General features: G+C 38.3%; 1 long non-coding RNA gene across 5 annotated transcripts in view; it reads right to left on the bottom strand.

Annotated features, from left to right (window-relative positions):
• Window positions 1-11741: 11741 nt before the first annotated feature.
• Window positions 11742-22299, bottom strand: part of LOC141371660 (uncharacterized) — a 145088-nt gene continuing 134530 nt past the window's right edge. For 3 of the 5 annotated variants that reach the window (XR_012376768.1, XR_012376766.1, XR_012376769.1), the window contains 2 exons: window positions 13062-13150; window positions 11742-12017 (listed from right to left, as the gene is read on the bottom strand). This is a non-coding gene — a long non-coding RNA (uncharacterized lncRNA). Of the gene's footprint in view, window positions 12018-13001; window positions 13151-22299 lie in introns of all 5 variants that reach the window. The other 2 variants (XR_012376767.1, XR_012376770.1) reach the window with 1 other exon arrangement.

Below are 22299 nucleotides of genomic sequence, written 5' to 3'. Positions count from 1 at the left end.
TATTTAGGTATATGCCATATACCAGTCATTGCCAATGGCCTTTGGAATCATAAAAGTGAGTAAAACACAATTCTTTCTCCCCAAATGTAAGTGGGGCCAACAGAACCACTTAAGACCTTCTCAGGGTCTAATCATTCAGAGTTTTCTAAATCCACCTAACCTCATATAAAATATTAAAATGCACTCACCTCTCACATTTTATATAATCACATAACTACACATGAGTTGTGTTACATTTGCTTGAGATTATTTTTATGGGCATTTTAATAGTCATTAATTTTTCATAACTTATAGCCAATATATGTTTTTTTTTCCAGAGTCCCAGACATTTTTACCCAGATTCTCTGCCTATAATGCCTAACAGTACATTGGCCCTAGTGAGAAGGACAGAAAAGCAACAGGAAAGCGACACAATGTGGTAAAATAATACAGATATGTGCAAAGAATTATGGGAGCCAAAGTTATCACTTCACAGATTAAAGGACATTGAAGGAAAATCTTGGGGTATGAGTAGGAGTTCATCAGGTAACAAAACCCTTATTTACAAAGCTATTGAGCTACAAAATTATATGATATATCCAAGAAATGTCAAATAATACCCTGTGACTTAAGAACACTATTTGGGCAGCATGACAGAGGATAGAGATGGAGGCTTACAATTCAATGTCTTTTCATTGTACGTTTTCCTTTACTGGAAGGAAATTTTAATATATATTAAACCGAAAGTTCTGTTTCTTTACTGTACTGAACTTAGCAGCTTGGTGTTCTCTAAAACATAATATAAATTATAATTAATATTCTTTAGCAGATACATTTTATTGCCAATTTTCCTAAAGGAACTACACTGTTTAAGAATACTGATTCATCAGTAAGTATTTATAAATCTGGGCTACTATGCTACATGTATGTACAATTATACTATTTATAGTTTGTGTCATATATACAGTATAAATATTAATTATGTATATATACTACATACCATAAATATAGTCTAGATAAGAATAGTAAATACAGGGGTGCCTGGGTGATTCAGATGGTTAAGTGTCTGCCTTTGGTTCAGGTCATGATCCCAGGATCCTGGGATTAAGCCCCAGGGAGTCCAACCTGCTCAGTGGGGAGTCTGCTTCTTCCTCTGCCTCTGCTCTTCGCCGCCTTGTGCACTCTCTCTCAGTCTTGCTCACTCTCTCTCTCTCAAATAATGAATAGTAAATACAGAGCATGTGTGTATATATATACATATATGTGTATATGTATCAGGGATTATATATAAGATTTATGTTCACAACCTTAAAATTTCTTCTAAATTATGGAATATGTCCAGCAGAACTGACCAAATCCTTTATTTTCCATTAAAATTTTTAGGTGAAAAACCTGACACAAAAAAAGTCTTTGAAAGTAAATGAAAAGGTTAAAAAAAAAAGTAAATGATAAGGTTTGAGGGTGAAACCATCTGTACAAGTGGGGAAAAATTTAGGTTGTAAACTTTTTTTAAGTAGTTCTCTTGAAAATATTTAATATGTTAAAAATAGTGTGTCTTCTTTAATAACTTAATTCAATAGAAGGGGAAGATAAAACAAATAGCTCAGTAATGGAGTCTCTGAATTAGGTATCTTTTAAAATGCTGGAGTGAAGATGCTGTTCTATATTTGTTGGTGGTTAGAAATGGGGGGAGGGTTCTGAGAATAAGACGAACTAAAATAATAAACCAACCAAATAGAATACTACTACTACAAATTCAAAGCTATGTCATCTGACAACTCTTGGTCTAAATGAAAATGAAAGATTATGGAATTGGGAGTTTATCAAATAAATGAGCTTTCACCTTGTGTAGTAGGAAAAAGGATGAATAATCATTTTAAAACACAGGCTGAAAAAAATTAGGACACACAATGCAAAAAAATTAATATGAAAAAAAGTCACAGAGAACTGAGAAAAATTCTCCCCTCAAACTATTATGTGAAAGCTTTAGACCTATGCTTACTAAAATAAATTGGCTGAAAAAAATACAACATGTATGACTATGGCCAGACAAGACTTGGATTGCTTCCCAATGCCTAGAGATTTGTGCTGAGACTGACACCAGATTAAATTATGCTGTAATGGCATCAAATGGGGCTCACTCCAAGGTCACAAAATTCTGTGCCTTAAAATCTTACTCCTAGTTTACTCTTTGTTTATTTGTACTGATGTTCTAATGAAATTCTCTATTTTCTCTTTTTTTTAAAAAAAAAAAGCAAATGAGCTTTGACACATTTCTCACTATTCTTGTTTGAAAGTCACAACTTATTATACAGACACATACATTTTTTATCCTTTACATTCTAAATGACCAACATTAAGCTACATGTTGAGGATATAACCTTGAAAAATATGGACATGAGAGGCGCGTGGGTGGCACAGTCCATTAATCGTCTGACTCTTGGTTTCAGCTCTGGTCATGATCTCAGGGTCATGGGATCAAGCATCGGGCTCCGAGCTGGGGGTGGAGTCTAATTGGGACTCTTTCTCACTCTCCCTCTGCCCCTCACTTCTGTTCTCCCTCTCTCTCAAGTAAATAAATAACTCTTTAAAAAAGAAAAAGAAAGAAAAATATGGACATGATCCTTGCCCTGTTGGAGTTTAAATCCAATAGGGACAGAGAGGTAAACAGACAATTGGAAAACAACATAATACATGTTATAATAAAAAAAAAAAGTAAAGGGGTTATGAGAAATGTCAAGAGAAATTATTTGGAGGAATCAATGTTTTGCTTCCTAGAAGAAATAAAATCTAAGCTAAGACCTAAAGTATAATAATCAACTGAGACAGAGAAGGGTGGGGAAATTAGGGAAGTGTTTCAGGCAGGAGAAACACGGTGTACAAAATGCCAGAGGTAGGAAGGCATGGATTCTATGGAGGTGTGAAAATTGGAGAGATAAGCAAAGGCCAGTTCACACATGGCCTTATATAGCATGTCAAGGAAACTGAGTATTTTCAAGCTGAAGAAGAACATCATTAGGTTTGTTCTGTAGAATCATCTGCTATCTTCTATGTAGAGAGTTGAAGACAAGACTAGAGGTAGGGAGACCAATTGTAACAGTGTTATAGTAGGTCAAGCAAGAGGCAAATTAGAGGACAGAGAGTTGAGATAAAGTAAGATTAAGGAAATATTTAAGATAAAAATATATAAGACCTCACTCATATCATATGTGGTGAGCAGGGGGATAACCTTCAGATAAGCATAACCTTCAGATTTAATGAGCAGCTGCTGAGTAAAGGATGGTACCATTTAGTGGGTTGGAGGGTTTGTGGGGGGGATGTGAGACAGGGAAGATGACAAGTTGAATTTTTAACATGTTGAGTATGAAGTTCATAGGGGATGCCTAGTAGGCAGGTGGATACAGAAGTCTGATGCTCAGTACTGAGTCTGGGCTAGAAACAGAAATTTGGAATTAATCAGATTATAGGTTCTGTAAGAATTCAAATCCTAAAACCAAGTAAGACTGGCCAAAGGAGATGGATAGAATAAGAAGAGCTAAGTGACAAAGGCTGAGCCTTGACAAAGCCTAACATTTAGGGAATTAAAAGAAAAGGAGCACTCAAAAAAGACTGTAGAAGAGATTGCAGAGAAAACTTGATGGAAATGAGAAGAGTGGGAAGAGAAAGAGGGAGTGCTCAACAGTGTCCAATATGGTTGAGAAGTCAAGCAAGACAAGAAAAAAAAAAAAAAGAGAGAGAGAGAGAGAGAGAGAGAAGTCAAGCAAGGCAAGGATTTAAGAGGCATCTATTCTTGTAGAGATTGGTGACAAAGAAGATAGACTCTTAGCATATATAAAAATACATATGTGTGTATATACATACATACGCACATATGTATGTCTTTACACACACTCATTCAATTATCATAACGACATCATCTGATAGGTACTGTTGATATGCTTTTAGCAAGATGAGAAAATGGAGACACAAAGAGACAATTTTTCCAAGGTTACACAGCTAGTAAGTGGTAGAGCCAGAAATTGAAATTGGTTGAGGACTTGAGTGGGAGGTGAAGGAATATAGACTGGGAGTGCAAATAACTCTTTCTAGCAATATCACTGATTTCAAAGATAGTTTTGTCTGGGCAGATTGTCTCTGCTAATCAGGTTCAAGCTATGTGGTGAATACTACCCAAATTGCAGACTGACTCTCGAGATAACAAATGGCTTATGGAGAAACGCTTTTAAAAATCCAATGTGTTCAAATGGCAGCGATAACAACATGAATTTTTTTTTTTCCAATGTACCATCTCCACTGAAAACAGTACACTATTGTTGCTCCTTAAACCTAAAACAAGTGTAACCCTTCCTGGAGCTACTCTAAGAATCATTCCAACAAAGTTCTCCCAATGAATCCACCAAAATAACTGGAATGTTGAACAATGAGTTTTAATTGTTAGTACATCTTTATGAAGTATCCGTTGCTTGTATGCATTGTCTGTTTAGATTGCGGTCCTTCCAGAAACATCTTTAGGAAGCCAGGATCCATTTGGTCAATTTGCGACACCATAGGAAATTAGTTAAATGATAAATGGTCACAAAATTGAAATTTCTTAGTATGGGTGAAATACCACTGATTCGTGTCGAAGGGAAGAAATTCCTCCATAATTTTCTTTTCTTCTCCAAATATTTGGGGAATATTGCATGGCCACATTCATCATCTGCTAGTATCTTATTATAAACCATTGTTGGATGAGAAACCACATTAAAGTATTTGCTATTTGCAGGATTTACTACTCTAGTATAAGTAAGTTTCAACATGGTATGACTGAGAGCATAATTATAATTAGAAAATCTCTTTTTAAACCAGATTTAGAAACAGAGTGATCTCTGGAGCTTTAAAAAAAGTGAAAAAAAGATACTTAAGTAAAATTATTAAAATTATGATAGGCCAGCAGTTTTTGGAAAGTTTAGGAAACCATCATTCAATTACAATATTCAATTTGGTAGTCTGTTTTCTGTCTCTTCATTTAAAAAAAAAAAAATTATATCCGGAAAAGAAAACCAGTAGTGTGTACGGTTGCCTCAAGATTTTTCTTTGGCCAAAACTGCCTATTTTCCATAATGGAATTTCCCAGTGACAGTCCCATGAACTTTATTGCCAGGTTGACTAGCCAAAGACACTCTATTGTCCCCTTACCATACGACGAATTGAAGGGATGCTGAACACAACTAACATGAAATTGGGAAAGACAATGATTTGTTTTTAACCGCAAAAGGCATAATACTACTTAGATGAGCCAAAATTTTGGAACAAAATAAGTTTGTTTCCAATATTCTAATATGTTACATCGGCCATGTCAAAATGAGGTTACACTGTCCCTAGGACAACCCTGAGATTCCTGAGGCACTCCTCCAAACCTCACTCTTCTACTAAGCATAAAGTCTATCCTGTCACCTCAGAAAGAGGTTACAGTGCCCTCCTCCACCGACAAGAGACATCTAGGACTTGCAGCCCCATGCTTGGCCACAGGCCTTAGATTAGCATTAGACACCTGATTTTCAAAGATTATCTTTCCTAAATTAAAGGAAGGGTGCGACTGATGGTGTGAGGGCTCCCCTGTGCTGACTGTGGTTTGCTTACCTAAGATCCTGCAAGTTTCCCAATAAGAAACCATACCTTCCAGGTGATAAATGGGTCAAATTCACAGAATATTACAAGTGTGGGAGGGAGGCTGGGAGAAAAGGAGGCTTTCCTGCTTTCTATTTCCAGAATGTAGTGTAAGTGGGATACTCACAAGATTTGGTCTAAAGAAAGAACGAAAGAAAGCCAGGAAGTAACAGAAAAGTGCTAACATAATAACTAGGAAACAACTTTATGATCTCTTTCTTTTTATTTTTCTACTACTAAGTGTTTTTTGTACTCTCTTCTTTATTTTTAACCACTTCTCTCCTCCACCCTATTTGTCCCAACCTGTCCCCTCTTAAATGTCAAATATCCGTAACTGTCACTGTGATTATGTGATCCAGTGGGATCTGTACATAAATCCTTTGATTCAGACAATTACCATTAGATTCAAACATAATGACCCAGTATATATCTACCTTACATGAACTCTCACTACCCATGACACAGAAAATCCACTTGCTCTGCCCTTCCTTTATTCCAAGGGTTATTACTAAGACCAGATAAACATGACCTCCGACACCATTTTCGTTCTAGAATCAGGAATCCTCACTGAACATACTTGTTTCCATCCTTTTCCCAATTCCCTTTCTCTTCTGGCTGATAAAGAATACTGAAGTCCTGGGTCTCAGGCCAAGTTACCAAGGAGTATAAAAGAAAACAATAAACAGGAGAATTGGAAAAAACGAGTCTCCATGTTAGTCTTGATAAATGAGGAATTGCTATCCAGCTGTCTTGCCTCCTAGTCTAATCTCCCTCTTATGTTAGTGAAGGAGCAATGTCCTTTTTGCTTTCTCAGTAATAACCATCAATCTTATCTATCAGAACCTTTCTTCAATATCCTAAATTAGCTTTAGTTTTTGCAATAAAAGTTGGCATGAAGCCTCTTTTTTTTTCCAAAAATGATATATGCAGCTAGAAATTAGGTACCCTGAAGTCTACATTCCTCACTCATTAAAGACAATTAATAATCCATTTTGGCTCACAGAAGGTAAATATTCCATCATCAATTTCTTCTTCCATTTTCTAAACAGAGACTCTTGAAGACACTTGGTGAGCACATTGACTAAGACTACAGAATCAGCTGATGCTAATGCCATCATAATGGATGTTCTTCGTAGGTTCATTACCTATTTCCCTTTTCTTCTAGCTTACTTTGTCAATTTATATAAAGCACCTGTTTTTTCAACCAGCTACATTATATTGTTGACTACAACAGCAAGACCAATGTCAGAGACAGGTAGATTTAGGGTGGCTTGGCTCTGTATCCTGACAGATATGACTATTATTCTTTGTCATTTTGTCAGAAGCATCTTGAAACCCAGAAAGAATCTATAGAGACCAAATGATCCAGCCCTCTGTCTTCATACTTCTAAAGGATTATTTTTCATATTTGAGGGACCTGAGGTCCAAAGAGGTTAAGGGACTTTCTGGATGTCCCTCTGTTAACAGTAAAAGGCAACAAATAGCCCATACTTTCACACACTCTTATGCATAATACTATATGCTATTTACTACACCCATGAAAGACAAAGTAAAATAGCCTGTTTTAGGCTGCCAATAAGTTTGTAATCTTGAAAAAAATCCATCATCTACACATAACACCCAAAACACCATATTCCAGTGAATCAGTCTACCAGCTATGTGAACTGGAATAAAGTACCAACTTCTCTAAACCTCAAATGCCATTTTCATAAGATGAAGAAAATAATAATTATTTTCTTAGAGTTTTTTGAGGACTAAATGAGTTAACACAGAAAAAGCTCCTAAACGGTGCCTAGCATGTATTAGGCATTCAATAAACAGTAGCTATTATTAGTCACCAGATCCTGGTGATTTAGATATTAAAATAATTTCTCTTACAGCTTGAATGAGATGTATTTAGGAAAAATTAAAAATAAAGTACTGCTTTAAACTGCAGGTAGTAAACCTGAAATATTAACCCAAGTAACTGTAGAGGCTAGATATATAAGCAGCTACCTAAAGGGGCTATATAAACATGGCATTAACAATTGACAAAAAGGAAAAAAGACTGATGTGAGGTTCCTTGCTTGAGGTTGACAGTAAAAGATGGAAACTTTGCTCTCTTACCAATGTGCTGTGCGGTTATTACCAGATTTAGCATAGCATGGCCCCATTAGGCAGCAATGCAGCTTCTCTTACATTAATTGAAGGCAGTCTATCCAAAATGCCCCACTTCAAAGAACATGTAGGAATGGTCAAAGCTCAGAGGTGGAGAGGCATGTTGTGTAGAAGGGGCAAAATACAGTGGCTCCTTGCATGTCCAATTACATATGTTTTAAGAGATTGCTTATGGGTAACAAATATGATAAGAACAAAATACTATGCTAATCGTTTTCCTACTGGAGGCTCAGGTGAGACTTCTCAGTGTGGTGCCGCACCCACCTGCGGGCGGAGCACTGCCGTCACTGGGTAGCCGCTTCTCTTACCTTTCTAATGCAGTGCATCTGGGTCTCTGTGGTGCAGGGGGTGCTTCAGCCTCATCCCCAACTTGTAGGATTCTTTCAGTGGTGCCTTGTTCATAAATAGTTGTTACCTGTTCTTGTGAGGAGGCGCGAAGTCAGAGACCATCGATGCCACCATCTTGGTGATGTCACTCTCCCTCATTCCAGCAGCAAATGATACAATTGGTCTCCTTCATATCTTTGAAATGCCAACTTCACTGGCATTTAAAGCACCACACCACCTACTCATTTTGCTATGTAACCATTCTAGCCATCCAATTATGACTGTGCACTGCATGCCAATCTTATTCTTTTAAACCCCAAAAGAATAAGCCCATCCAATGACAAAGTTTTTAAATATCTTGGTAAATGAGAATCTTTTTACTAGAATTTGGATATTTCTAGGTCCTACTAACACCAGGACTGAATTATGACAACGACCATTAGCCAGGAATTTACAAGACTGCTTCTTTACAAAGAGACCATTGGCATTATAGATCAGCATTCCTTTAAGAATGAAGATTCAGGGGCGCCTGGGTGGCTCAGTTGGTTAAGCATTTGCCTTGGCTCAGGTCATGATCCCGGACTCCAGGATTAAGCCCCATATCCGGCTCCCCGCTGAGCAGGGAGTCTGCTTCTCCCTCTGCCCCTCCCCCTGCGTGTGCTCTCTCACTCTCTCTCTCAAATAAATAAATAAAATCTTTTTAAAAAAAAAAAGTAATGAAGATTCACACTGGTTTTTAACCTTGTTGGAACTCCTTCACCCCTTTGCTGGTTAAGTATACTGAGCAGAGTGGTGAACTAGTGAGCCCTGGAAAGTCCTCATGCCATCATTCAGTGTTCTAATAACCATTTTTTTTCCATATCAGCTCTTCTGCATATAGAAGAACAATTCATACACTTGCTAAAGCTAAAAAAGTGAAGCATCCAGAGATATTGCTTTCCAATAAAGTAATAATGCTCCATTAGCTGTTTTGCTGTTACATGTTTTACCACAGACGTCTCTTCTTTAAGCTGCCTTCCCATATGTGGCCCTGTGATAAATTTTATCAGTGGTCAGCGGGACAGGGCTGCAGGCTGGGCAGGAGCACAGTGGCTTTTTATCTAGCTTAGTTCCCCCTGCCATGCCCCCCACCCAAAGCAGCATTTTCTTGGCGTAATTTATGTTGTGGCATTTCTGTCAGTAGATGTGGTGTCAGCAATTTGTGTTCCTAATGGAAGTTTACATGGAAATGAGATACTTAGCCACAGAATAACATTAAGGATGGGATAAAACTAATAAAAATTGTAATGCAAAGGTGTTGGTGCCCGCTCATATATTTTCTAAAATTCTGAAACAAAGATTGTCTTTTGCCAGAAAAGTTTGTTTTCCAAATCTAAAATACTGGCATATGAGTAATATGTATAGAGCGCACCCATTCACAGTTAAAGCTAAAATTGTGTCAGCACATATATTAGAAGCTTCTACATTCCAGAGGCCTTATAGCACTGTCATAATATTTTTAAATAAATTTTCTTTTTCTTTTTCTTTCTTTCTTTCTTCTTTCTTTCTCTCTCTCTCTCTTTCTCTCTTTCTCTTTCTTTCTTTCTTTTATTCTTTCTTTTCTTTCTTTTTCTTTCTTCCTTAATTTATAATTTTAGAACCCAGCAGGTTTAACCAAAATCTGTGGTGTTGGTACCTTGGGAAAAATATGTACAAGTGATGTGTATTTTTGTAAAGTTAAAAAACTCAGCCCAGTGCAAGTTATATTGGAGAAATCATTCACTGATTGAATAATCTTTGTCCCCATATGGTTTACCATAATAAGATTTTCAATTATTCCATTGCAGGATATTGAGAGCATTTAGAAATAGCCGTGTGCTGCATTAGAAATGAAATAGAAGCATTGTTTAGGCTCCTTAGCCAAAGGCTCCTGAGATAGCCCAAGCCTAGAGTTATTTAGACTCTCAACCTGTCTATCTTAAAAAAAGGTTTTTTACACAAATGGGATCTTTACTCATTCTGAGTTGCTGCAGACAGCAGAAGCAGAGGTAGTGCTCTTTCATGTGTCTACAACCTCTGTTACCATCACATTCTTTTCCTCACAGACAACATGTTTCCCAAGAAGCAAAGAATGAACACGGATATCAGGAATCCTTGAGACGGAGTTTTACTACATTATCATAGGAAGCTTCCTGCTATTGAATCAGCAACAAGCAGATTTTATCACTTACATTTTCATGTGTTTTAAAGTATTTTAAAACTAATGGGTTTAAAGTATTTTTAAAATATCTTAATGACATTTTTCCCCTAACTAAAATTTCATGGTTGACCCATCCATCATATGGATTCTATCTTTAAGTATTTGGTAATATTCTGAGCTGAATGTGAAATGATGGTTATTTTATGCACAAAGATGTTCAGAAAGAGAGATTTGCTTCTGCGAGTGATGCCTGCATTTCTGAAACAATTTTCCTCAAGTCAAACTGGCAAGAAAGACCTGAACTCCATTAGTTGAAAATTTTCACCCTTTTGAAATGATTTAAGGACCTGTCCTTAGTAATTTTGATTAAAGATGAATGTTTTGAAATTCAGTCCCTATATCCAAGGTGTATCTACCAGAGTCCTGCTGGATTTTGAATAGACAGCAGAGCAACAAACACAACTTACACATACCAAAATGCCAATATATGTATTCAGCTTTGTAAATACGCCTTTAAAAATACTTCGCCATATTTAGCCACTCCTAAATATGTATTTACACAAGTCTACACACTGTAAGTGTTTACCTGGGAGACAGGAAAGGTCTCTCTGGTAAATAATATGGGTTTTATAGCCTTTAATGAAGGAATTTTTTGTTTGCTATATAAAAAAATCAGCTCCTCTCAGTTATAATTTAATAAAATTTTTCTTTCCCCATAAATTTACTGCATAGCACTTGAGGTGAAGCCCTGCAATGTTTAAAAAGGAAAGAAAAAAAAAGACAACACTGTTGTTATCTTTGGGGACAGAGTGGCTTTGATTCATTTTGCTAAAAACTGTTACAGAGGGTAGAAAGCATGGATATGATTTCTGAAAACCAAACAAGTAAAAATAACCTGTCAGATATATTTTAGAGCTAAGGCTATTAAGTAATTACCTATTTTTTCAGGTTAAAAAGAAATCAGAATCTCTGGGAAGATCCAGATGATTTAAACTACTTGGCCCTGAATTTTCTAGATCATTGACTTACTTTTATACTTTATATTACATGAGTGGGTATAGGTTAAAGGTTTTCAACTGATAAGCAAAACTGTGTTAAATCCAACATATGAACAATTTCTTACAGAAAAGCAGCATTGCCCAGTACACCAGTCCAAGGACCAGAAATGTTCAGTGCGTACTCTTAGCTTGCAAATACATGGTCTTGAGCAATGGAGTTGATCTGACTTACACTTTTGAATTTGTAAATTAGCTTGTGATCTACCTAGATCTAATGAATGATGGATCTGTACTCATTTATTAAGTACTGAATATTAATAGAGAAAAAATATGTTTTTAAAGAAGACATGTTTTCCTTTTTTTAATTGAAAGACACAATGTGAGATAGAAAATGATGCTTGGAATAAAGAGACACCCTTTTATTTGGGAAGTTCTCCCAATTTATTCACCATCATCTTCCCCATCCTCACTCTCCGCTTAGAATCTTAAGGCTTTTGAAGTCACCTAACATTAAGCAAGTAGTCCCTGACTTTCATGAGCCACTTTAGGGTTCCAGAAATGGACATGGCTTAATTTGGAATCCTTTAAAGTTTGCAGGGGAGGTTCTTTCTGAAAGGACCACTATCCTAATCAGCTCACTTCCTTCTAGAAGATAAATGTGCAGGATTTCCAGCAGCTTGTCTCTGGAACCACTGAAGATTTTTCCTGTCATCAGTGGACTTAGAGACCTACAAGAGAAGAACAAAAAGAGAGAGGTCCCTTACATGAATTCTAAAGACACTTAATAAATTACAGCTCTACGGTTAAAGGACTCCTCTTCTCTTTCTTTGTTCTGTGTCTTTCAAGAATTTTTTCTTTCAGAATCTTTCTGTGCATGGGTGCTTGAGCAGAGAATATATGAGTTTGATTTATGTTGAGAAGGTGGGAAATATGGGCATTTTTGGCAAGTCCAGATATGGAAATATTGCAGGCTTTTCTCAGGATAGAAACATATCAGTTTTTTTTAATGGGCCTGATTATTTCACCCTCACATAAAATGCCTGTTGAAATTTGTCAAAGCAAAACAGATGCTTGTATGCCTTCCTATCCTATCTCATCTCTCACGCAGCTTTGAAGAGATCAAGTTTACACACACACACACACACACATACACACACACATACACACACACACATACCCACACGTAAGTAGGTGATGAAATGTTTACATCTCAAATTCAGATGTCTTAAAGCATTTTACTTTTAAGACTTTTTCTTCCATTTATTCTTAAATTGTTGAAATATGCATGCTATATATTTATATATATCATAAAGATTTAAGCAATCTTTTAAAATGAAAATATGATTTGTTTTACCTTTAAATGTAGTCGAAATTTAAATACAGTGATATGCTTGATGAACATGGAACAGGAGGTTTTACAAACTAGGTCACTAATTCAAATCTGATTCAGAGAGTGCTGAATATCCTATTGCTGTCTATTAGGAGTATCTAAACTGAAAGCAACAAATAAATATCTGATCATATTTTCATACAAATTTTATACCTATTCTACCAATTGAAATGGAACATAATATACTATTTGTGTATTCAATTTATACTTTTGAAAATCACTCTATATCATCTTACATATTCAGAAAAGAAACAGAAAATTCATTGTGTGCCAATAATACCCACACACGTGCACTAAAAGACACAAATAATATATTCCCCACCTTCTGAGTATGAATCAGCAGGCTATAATTCTCTCAGCTTCATCCTAGATCCTCACATACCTATGGACGTGGCAGGTTAGAAGGATGACTCCTATGTACAGCAAATCCATTTTGGCCATGGTGAATTATGTCTCAGGGTACTGTAAGAACTAACAGATAAGCAAAATCACTGACCCTTACATTGGAATCATAGCCAGTTAGAAGAAGCACTGCCTTCTCTTAGTATCTCTTAGACATTAGAGAAAATAAAATTTCTATCCATTTACTTCTGACCTGTCACTCCACACCTTATCCCCATTAAGACTCAGGCATAAGTTTAGAGAGTCAGAGTGCGTGACAAATACCTACTATGCTAAAAATTGCCTCTCCATCTCCTTGCCTGTTTTTCTGGAAACAAATATGTGCACTTTGACTCACTTTTCTAAGGGTTCTTTCCTAAATCTATGGCAAGATTTCAGACTTCTTGAGTTTGGATGGAGACTGAGACCCACATCTCTTGGGATGAGGGGATATTGTGAAGGATGCTCAGTTAGAATTAAATTGCAACACTTTGTGTGGCTGGCAAATGTAAAATTCCTAGATGACAGTCCTAATCCAGTCTGCACTGGTTAAATCAGTCCTGATGCATTGTGCTTAGTTCTTAATGCTACCTTAAAAGACTGCATAGTACTCAGGGAAGAGAATATAGGGTCAAAAAAGAAATACAACCATATTCTACACAGTGCAGTTGGAAGCACTGGGACTGCTTAGAAAAAAAAAAAATAGAGGGAATTTGGAATTCCCTTCAAATATCTGAAAGACTGTTATGCAGAAGATTGATTAGGCTTATTCTGTAAGCTTCTTCTGGCTGAATATAAAGAACTTCCTATGAGTTTGTGCTGTCCCGAGAAAGAATGTGGACTGCCTGCCTCAAGAGAACCCAGACAGCATCCAGTACAGGCCTCCTGGGAGTTGGGGGGGATGACCTTTAAGCCTCTTCCCAATGCTGAAGTTGAATGAATCTATAAAACCAGTCCAGTCAGGAGAGTTCCAAGGGAGCTCACAGAGCAGTTTCAGGATACTGTCACACAAAGTCCTCCTAACTAGGTTTATCCTCATTTTGGTCGCTTCTAAGTCCAGGATTTCTTTCAAGGAGGCTGAATTCCCTGCATTGACTATGACTATAAAAAGAACACAGATTCTCCCATCAGAAAACCCTGGTTTGGAATCCTGGCCCTTCCATTCTAGCAGTTGTATAAATTTGAGGAAGTCAATGAACCCAAGAATCTCAGTCACAAAATTCAGGATTCATATTCCCATCTCACAAGGTAGTTGTGAACATATTAAATCAACTGTATACCAGCTGGTGTTTGCAGTATGTGTAACTGTTGTAGGTGCATACGTACATGGTGCATAAATATTATGGCCTAAAAAGCCCACGTCTAGAACTCATGGTAGAGATGGTCATACTGCAGTGAGTTCTGAATGCAGTGAGCTAGGTGATGTGTGTCAAGTACCTGCTTCTAAAAAGGTTCCTTTTTCCATCCAGAATACACACATTTTGTTAATCTGGAAAGAAAAAAGATCCTACTGTGGAAATTGTAATATAAACATATAAAATGTGGTAAATGAAATAATAATCACAGTGATGAACTTTATCAAAATTTACATGAGATGAATAATGCAAAGGCAGAGGAAATTATTTTCTAGTAGCAGCAGAAATCCTCTACATAGCTCCCTCTTAATTTCAAGATGCTTCTAGTAATGCAGTATTTCTGATTATTGTTGCTCCTTTATCTTTTTAAAATCAAATCACCGAAGGATGGAAGCATTGGTCACAAAGACAATGAAAACTGCCTGATTTCTTTTCTTTCTTTTTTTTTTTTAAGATTTATTTATTTGAGAGAAAGAGAACGCACACTAGTGGGGGAAGGGGCAGAAGGAGAGGAAGAGAATCTCAAGCAGACTCCCCCCACTGAGCCAGAGTGTGATGTGCCCAATCCCACAACCCTGAGATCATAACCTGAGCCAAAATCAAGACTCAGATGCTTAACCAACTGAGCCACCCAGACACCCTCCCTGATTTCTTTTCTAGAGATTCTTTTCACTCTCAGATGACTCTTAAATTCCCAAACTAAAAGTTGTGATTTTCAACCAATGGGGTGATTATTTTCATATATAAATAGTTGGTGAGTTTGAAAGTGGAATCAAAAGATCTCTAATGTGGTCAGTCTTCACAACATGCATGGGGTATTTTTGACATGAATTTATACTTTTACCATCCTTTGAAGGACACTCACAGCCACTTCTGAGTTCTTTTCAATTCACACTGAATTTGTAGTATTAGCTACAGTTCCTACTAAGATGATTCTGTGTACCCAAGAAGGGATGATTAGATTTGATGGAAACAGTTACTCCTAACTTAGATTGGTCACCTTAAACACACAGCTAATTTAGGTGACCTTTTCAATGGCTGAAGCCCTTTAGGCAGTCTGGTTACAATACATGACAATGTGGCATCCAAAGATGCTTGGCTTTCAACTTGTGAGAGGCTGGCAGTAGGGAGCTCATGTTCCTGGAACACAATTCTCCAGCCCCAGCATAAGTGCTCTTGTTCACAGGAGAGGAGGCAAATTATCCAAAGGCGAAGGCTTTGGGACAGTCCCTGGCTTCCTGCCCTACCTTCATGTGGTAGTAATTTCCCTACACAAGAGGCAGAGGGCCTGTACTTGACACACAGTGTCCGCCTTGCCTCCCACACACAAACCCACAAGAAAGTCTGACCCAGCGAGTATTAAGAAAAAAGCCCTGACCTGACCACACAGCAATTCTGGGGCATGAGCAGTAGCCACTGCCATGCCCCTGGCAAGGGTTGCACTGCATCCAACTGAAAGTGGGCATAATAAAATTCCTTTGTCAGACTCCCAATGGAGTGTTGGCAATTGAGTGCATATTGTCTCCTTGGTAGGAACGACTATGAACAGCATGAAATCTATGCTTTGGCAGCAAGAGAAATTGGTGCTAGCATTTTTCTGAACTGAAACAAGACAAATGAGTTGGCCTGATACTTACAAGTTATCTTACATGTTAAATCATCTCTAAAAATAAAATTAAAAAAAGATTCGAAGAAAACTGTAAATCTTACGAAAGGAAAAAGATGGTTAGATAAGCTTTATGCTTGTAAAGAATGATTTTAAAGCATGTTGAGAAGCATGAGTTGAGGAAACAAAGAACTGTGAACACCTACATTGTTTTAATCTGTTCAGAATTCAAGGACCGGGAGGGGCAGGGTATGAACAAACTCCCACAATAACTCAGAGACTACTTAATTGTAATTAGTCAAAAAGTTCTCATACCCAGTAAGTTATTACAAGTTCAGTAAATACCAGGTACTGAACTTTGGCACTACACAAACACAAATATAAATAGATGCTGCCCTCATAAAAATCAATTCATAGACGTAAAGTATAAACCCTCTGGATAGCAAAGGATAAGCAGTAAAAACTGGAGAAAATTGACCTAAAGGCATTAAAAAGAAAAGTAAATATTCTAGGGAAATATTCATATATCTTTCCTCCAAAATTTCTCAATGTGCTACTAAGCCTTCATTTTCTTTTCCCTCCCTACCCTGTTAGACTGCATTATTGATCAGAGGTACTGCCTCAGTTTCCTACAAGGTCTAGATCATTGTTACTTCTCTTTTTCCTAACTAGCTTCTGACTTATTGGCCCAAAGTAGACAGGCACAGCCCTAGAATAGGTTCAAGTTCTAAGTAATACAAACACAGTGCTTCTTCCCTAAGGAATGTCTTGGGATTTCCTTCATGGGAATATCATGTGTCTTAACCCAAATGAGGACAGAAGACATCTTTGCTCATGGTCACCACTAACCTCAGGGAGAGCAGATCCTGGAAACAGAAAGAAGAATGGGGGCAAATCTTCCACTCTCTAAGTTCCTGATACAATGTGATAAACCAAACCACTCCATTATTTGTCATCTAATTCAATCTCAAACTGAATCTGATCTGAAAAGCACAATGCTTATTAGATCAAAAACCTGGAGATGCTTTATAAAGTACAAGACAAAGATAGAGATGTATGCTTGAGCCATGCATAGTGACATTTTAAAATAGAGCACAAAAATGTATAAATCCTTTCCCTAATATGCCCAAGATTTTAAAAGTAAAATGAAGAATCTGTCAATGAGTCTGAAACCGAACCACTCAAACCAGGCTCAATGTTTATAGATGACGAAGAGCCAAACCAATAATAATATTGTGGCATTGATTCTTTATGGTCTCAGTCACACCCACCTCATCACTTAATATATTTTTTCTTCTAATATGTGTTCAATCCTTTTTGACGGCTTGGCTCAGAGCTTAGATAATGGAGCCAAACCATATCCCTTTGGTCGGTCTCAAGCTTGGCTGGACTTCCAATGACTTCCACATATTAAGAGCCACTCTCACAAAAAGCTTCATATAATAATAAAGCCACCTGCCTAGCTAGTAATAAGAATCAGCATTTCTTGATTAGTTGTACAAGCTAGTCATCATGTTGAGGGCTTTACACGCAATATGTCATTTAATCCTCGCAAGAACCTGCTGATGTAGGTAGCATTAGCTCCATTTTACAGATAGGGAATTGAGGCAGGGAGGTTAGGCTTTTCCCAAGGTCACGGGGTTAGCAAATGGTGGGAACTTGATTCTGTCGATTACATTAAAATTGCCGCAGGTCCACACGGTGTCCTTTAGCTACACTTTGAGGCAGATTTCCTGACTCACTTTTGGAAATGTAGAAGGCTTCACATTGCTGCATCATGTGAAGACTGGCCAGCATTTCTGAGGTGTCAGACTGGGACATACATTGCTCACCTTCAGATGGTACAGAGGTCTAATGTTCACAAACATGCAATCGATGACTAACTCCCTACCTTCTGCCACCATCATCACCTCCACCAACAGCAGAACTGCTACACACCCACAAGAAAGACTATTTTTTGTGACTTGCAGTTTTTTAATTTCTTTTGATGCAATCAATGTAGTATGGTGTTTCCCTGTTTGCAGATACGGGGGATCAGGGTTACACAAAGTGTGAGCTACCTCAGGCCAAACCAGAAATAGCCCTGGTCCTCCCATCCCTGAACTTCAAAGCCAGCCCATTCTCCCTGCCGCTGCTGTGCTGACTTCTGCAGTGGTCACAGGCGTGCAGCCTGGGTGGTCCCCCATATCCAAGCATTCCCTGCGCCAGGGAGCAACCACATGCCCTGGTTCTGGGGACGGGAAGGTAAGGGAGGAAAAGACAGAGCTGATAAATACACCCTGGCTTCCGCAAACTCTCCCTTGGAGAAAGCCAACTATATATGAGCCACATGAGCTTACACAAGGCAAAGCTTTTCAACAGTACACCACCGTCCCACATTGCCTAGGATTTTTCCTTCCTGACTCCCACAGAGCAACATGGGAGGCCACGTGGTACCTTGTGGCATGTGGAAAGATCATGAAACTAGAAGAGACCCAAGTTCTTATTCTTTCACTCACAAGCCCCAATTCTTAGTTCTCTATGCCCATCGGTATTCTTCATTTTATGTTTCTCTAGGTGGTGGGCATTGGAGCTTATTTGTTTGTTCATTTCCTGAATATAGGACAAATATAAAGCATTTCTCCCAAATTTCCTCAGCCCCTGACTCTGTTAGATGAAAGTACTAATTGACAGTTTGCAAGTTTTAGTGTTCAAGAGTATTCAACTGGAAATCAGCTTCTGCATCTGAGAGAGAGCAGACAGGAAGTCCCATGGAGGGCCTAGACTCACCTCAGGCATATCTCTTCTGATTGAAGAGAACAGAAGATTGTCACCTGCAGGGTAACTTTTCAACAGAAGCAGGAACTGAGCAGTAACACTGTCCCCACTGAGCATTTGGAGAAACTTCTTTCTCCAGCCTGTTATGGGGCTTTAATATAAGGGACGTTATCCAGAAAGACCAGGTAAATACAGAGAACCACCAGCCTATACAGCTCTGGGGGAAGTTTCTCTTCTTTATGAAACTCATAAAGGAACCAATCCTAGCATTGGGAAGAATACCAAGATTCCCCGAACTTAAAAAAAAAAAAAAAAAAGTGTCTGGATGTTCAACAGGCGCTGCAAGGTGGGGAGAAAGAACTGGCTTTTCTTTGAAACTAGAAAATCCATTTGGCACCTCTTTTCCATAGACACAAGGAGCAGATCCCATGGTCACAAGTTGTTTTATCTAAATTTTTGTCCCGGTTTCCTTTTGTGGTGAGTTCCAAGCTGCTTTGCACCCTTCCATCCTTTACAGCTATTGAGTCTCTTCTACAGATCTGTAAAAATAAACAGGCCATTTCCAGATTACCAGCCAGTGGCACCACATCCTGTGTTAGAGCTAATGATAAATAAGAGTGAGGCAGGTAGTCCCCCAGACACATCTGGGAAGCATCCTCTTCTCTGAACAGAAGCACACAGCATTCAATTCTAGCCAAAGCTTGTTTGGCCTTGTGGTCTGCTGAGTTGAAATGGTTATGCCATGTTTTGTGTGTGAATCTAAAGATTATGTTTTTCATCTGACATTTTTCCTTTTTTAAAATTTTGTATATAAAAAGTAACCCCCAGGGGAAACTCTACTGGCTTTAGCCATGAATCCCAGGTGTATCTTAATTAGCTTTAAAACTTATTTAAAAAAAAAAAAAAAAAACTTCAAGTTGAAGACAGCTAAAGAACTAGCAGCCAGAGTTTGGGCTAATTAACTCTTCTGGTAACATCTAGTGACTGGGAACTGTGGTCTCAAAGATTCTGTGATAATGTAGCTACCCAGGATCTTATCTGCACTTTTAACTTCTTTTAAATTAATCAGCTTTATCATGATTAACAACCTGAAATTATTTTTAGCTCTAGTTCTTATTTATTCTCTTCCCCTATTCCATTAATGTGTTCTTCACTTTCTCCCAGCTAAACCCTCCAATCTCTACTTAATATATAGAAATTTCATGAGACCACCATCACTCTCTCTCCTCCCACACTGGGGGATAAGTGTAGGGAATAGTTTTTCTTTTGCATCCTACATTTAGCATTCTCAGAAGCGTGTGCAGACTGAGGATGGGCAAAGACCGTAGTCTTGCCAGACTTCACTCAGAGAACTCTCATTCTGCTCTCTGGAATCTTAAGCTGCTCTCTCCATCTTCCCTAACTACTCAAGAGAATGTGTTTTCACTTGAAGCAGTCTCTTGGTAGCTGGTCTGCAGTAAAAGGAAAACTGCACCTGTGGTTTTATGACGGCCCAGGGAGGGACTAACTATAGATCCGCTAATCCTGTCCATCCTTCTGGGCTAGCCTGTGATAGTGGGCAAATGGGCCTGGAAAGACTGCAATAAAAACACAATCCTACTAACCTCTCTCCCACCACCTTGTAAGGACAGGTGTCCCTTCAGGAAAACTTAGGTTTTATCCAGCTCACAGTTTACATAGTCTCAGAAGGCTATTCAGAAGATTTAGACAAGAAATAAAACTCTCTAATCTTCTATTAAGGAAAAGGAATATTGGCCCAGAAATCAAAGGAGCTGGCTTCTAATCCCTTCTCTGCTATTAACTAGTTTTGTGACTTTGGAGAAAACAGTTTCTTCACGTGAACATTATTAAGCCAGAGGATTCTAAAGGCCCCTTCCATCTATAAAGATTCTATGAAAGAATGTACTCTCCCATTTGCTCCTTTGAAGACCAACTGCTATAACTGCTAACTTCTGTTCAGATATCAGACAGAGGAATCAGACTCAAGGAAACCCAGATTTACATTTCATAGAACTCTAAGAGAATTTTCAAAGACAAACGTTTACCACTCTTTTCTGAAATCAGAGAGCTCTTGCATGCCAATGCTAGTTATAAGACCTACATGAAATAAAATATCATTTTTTCTGAATGTCCAATGGAAAAAAGACAGTCTCTTCAACAAATGCTGTTGGGAAAATTGGACAGCCACATGCAGAAGAATGAAACTGGACCATTTCCTTACACCACACACAAAAATAGACTCCAAATGGTTGAAAGACCTAAACGTGAGACAGGAGTCCATCAAAATCCTAAAGGAGAACACAGGTAGCAACCTCTTCAACCTCAGCCGCAGCAACTTCTTCCTAGAAACATCGCCAAAGGCACGGGAAGCCAGGGCAAAAATGAACTATTGGGATTTCATCAAGATAAAAAGCTTTTGCACAGCAAAAGAAACAGTCCACAAAACCAAAAGACAACCGACAGAATGGGAGAAAATATTTGCAAATGACATATCAGATAAAGGGCTAGTATCCAAAATCTATAAAGAACTTACCAAACTCAACACCCAAAGAACAAATAATCCAATCAAGAAATGGGCAGAAGACATGAACAGACATTTTTCCAAAGAAGACATCCAAATGGCCAACAGGCACATGAAAAAGTGCTCAACATCGCTCGGCATCAGGGAAATCCAAATCAAAACCTCAATGAGATACCACCTCACACCCGTCAGAATGGCTAAAATTAACAAGTCAGGGAACGACAGATGTTGGCGGGGATGTGGAGAAAGGGGAACCCTCCTACACTGTTGGTGGGAATGCAAGCTGGTGCAACCACTCTGGAAAACAGTATGGAGGTTCCTCAAACAGTTGAAATTAGAGCTACCATTCGATCCAGCAATTGTACTACTGGGTATTTACCACAAAGATACAAATGTAGGGACCCGAAGGGGTACGTGCACCCCAATGTTTATAGCAGCAATGTCCACAATAGCCAAACTGTGGAAAGAGCCAAGATGTCCATCGACAGATGAATGGATAAAGAAGATAATGGAATATTATGCAGCCATCAAAAGGAATGAGATCTTGCCATTTGCAACGACGTGGATGGAACTGGAGGGTGTTATGCTTAGTGAAATAAGTCAATCAGAGAAAGTCATGTATCATATGACCTCACTGATAGGAGGAATTCTTAATCTCAGGAAACAAACTGAGTGTTACTGGAGTGGTTAGGGGTGGGAGGGATGGGGTGGCTGGGTGATAGACATTGGGGAGGGTATGTGCTACGGTGAGCACTGTGAATTGTGCAAGACTGTTGAATCACAGATCTGTACTTCTGAAACAAATAATGCAACATATTTTAAGAAAAAAGAAAAAGAAGAAGATAACAGGAGAGGAAGAATGAAGGGGAGTAAGTCAGAGGGGGAGATGAACCATGAGAGACAATGGACTCTGAAAAACAAACTGAGGGTTCTAGAGGGGAGGAGGGGAGGGGGATGGGTTAGCCTGGTGATGGGTATTGAGGAGGGCACGTTCTGCATG

Source organism: Callorhinus ursinus, unplaced genomic scaffold (assembly GCF_003265705.2).
Source record: "Callorhinus ursinus isolate GAN/ISIS: 27379988/994484 unplaced genomic scaffold, GSC_fseal_2.0 scaffold3, whole genome shotgun sequence".
NCBI lineage: Eukaryota > Metazoa > Chordata > Mammalia > Carnivora > Otariidae > Callorhinus > Callorhinus ursinus.
The sequence above is the reverse complement of the archived record's forward strand: the minus strand, read 5'-3'. Positions and strand labels throughout refer to the sequence as shown.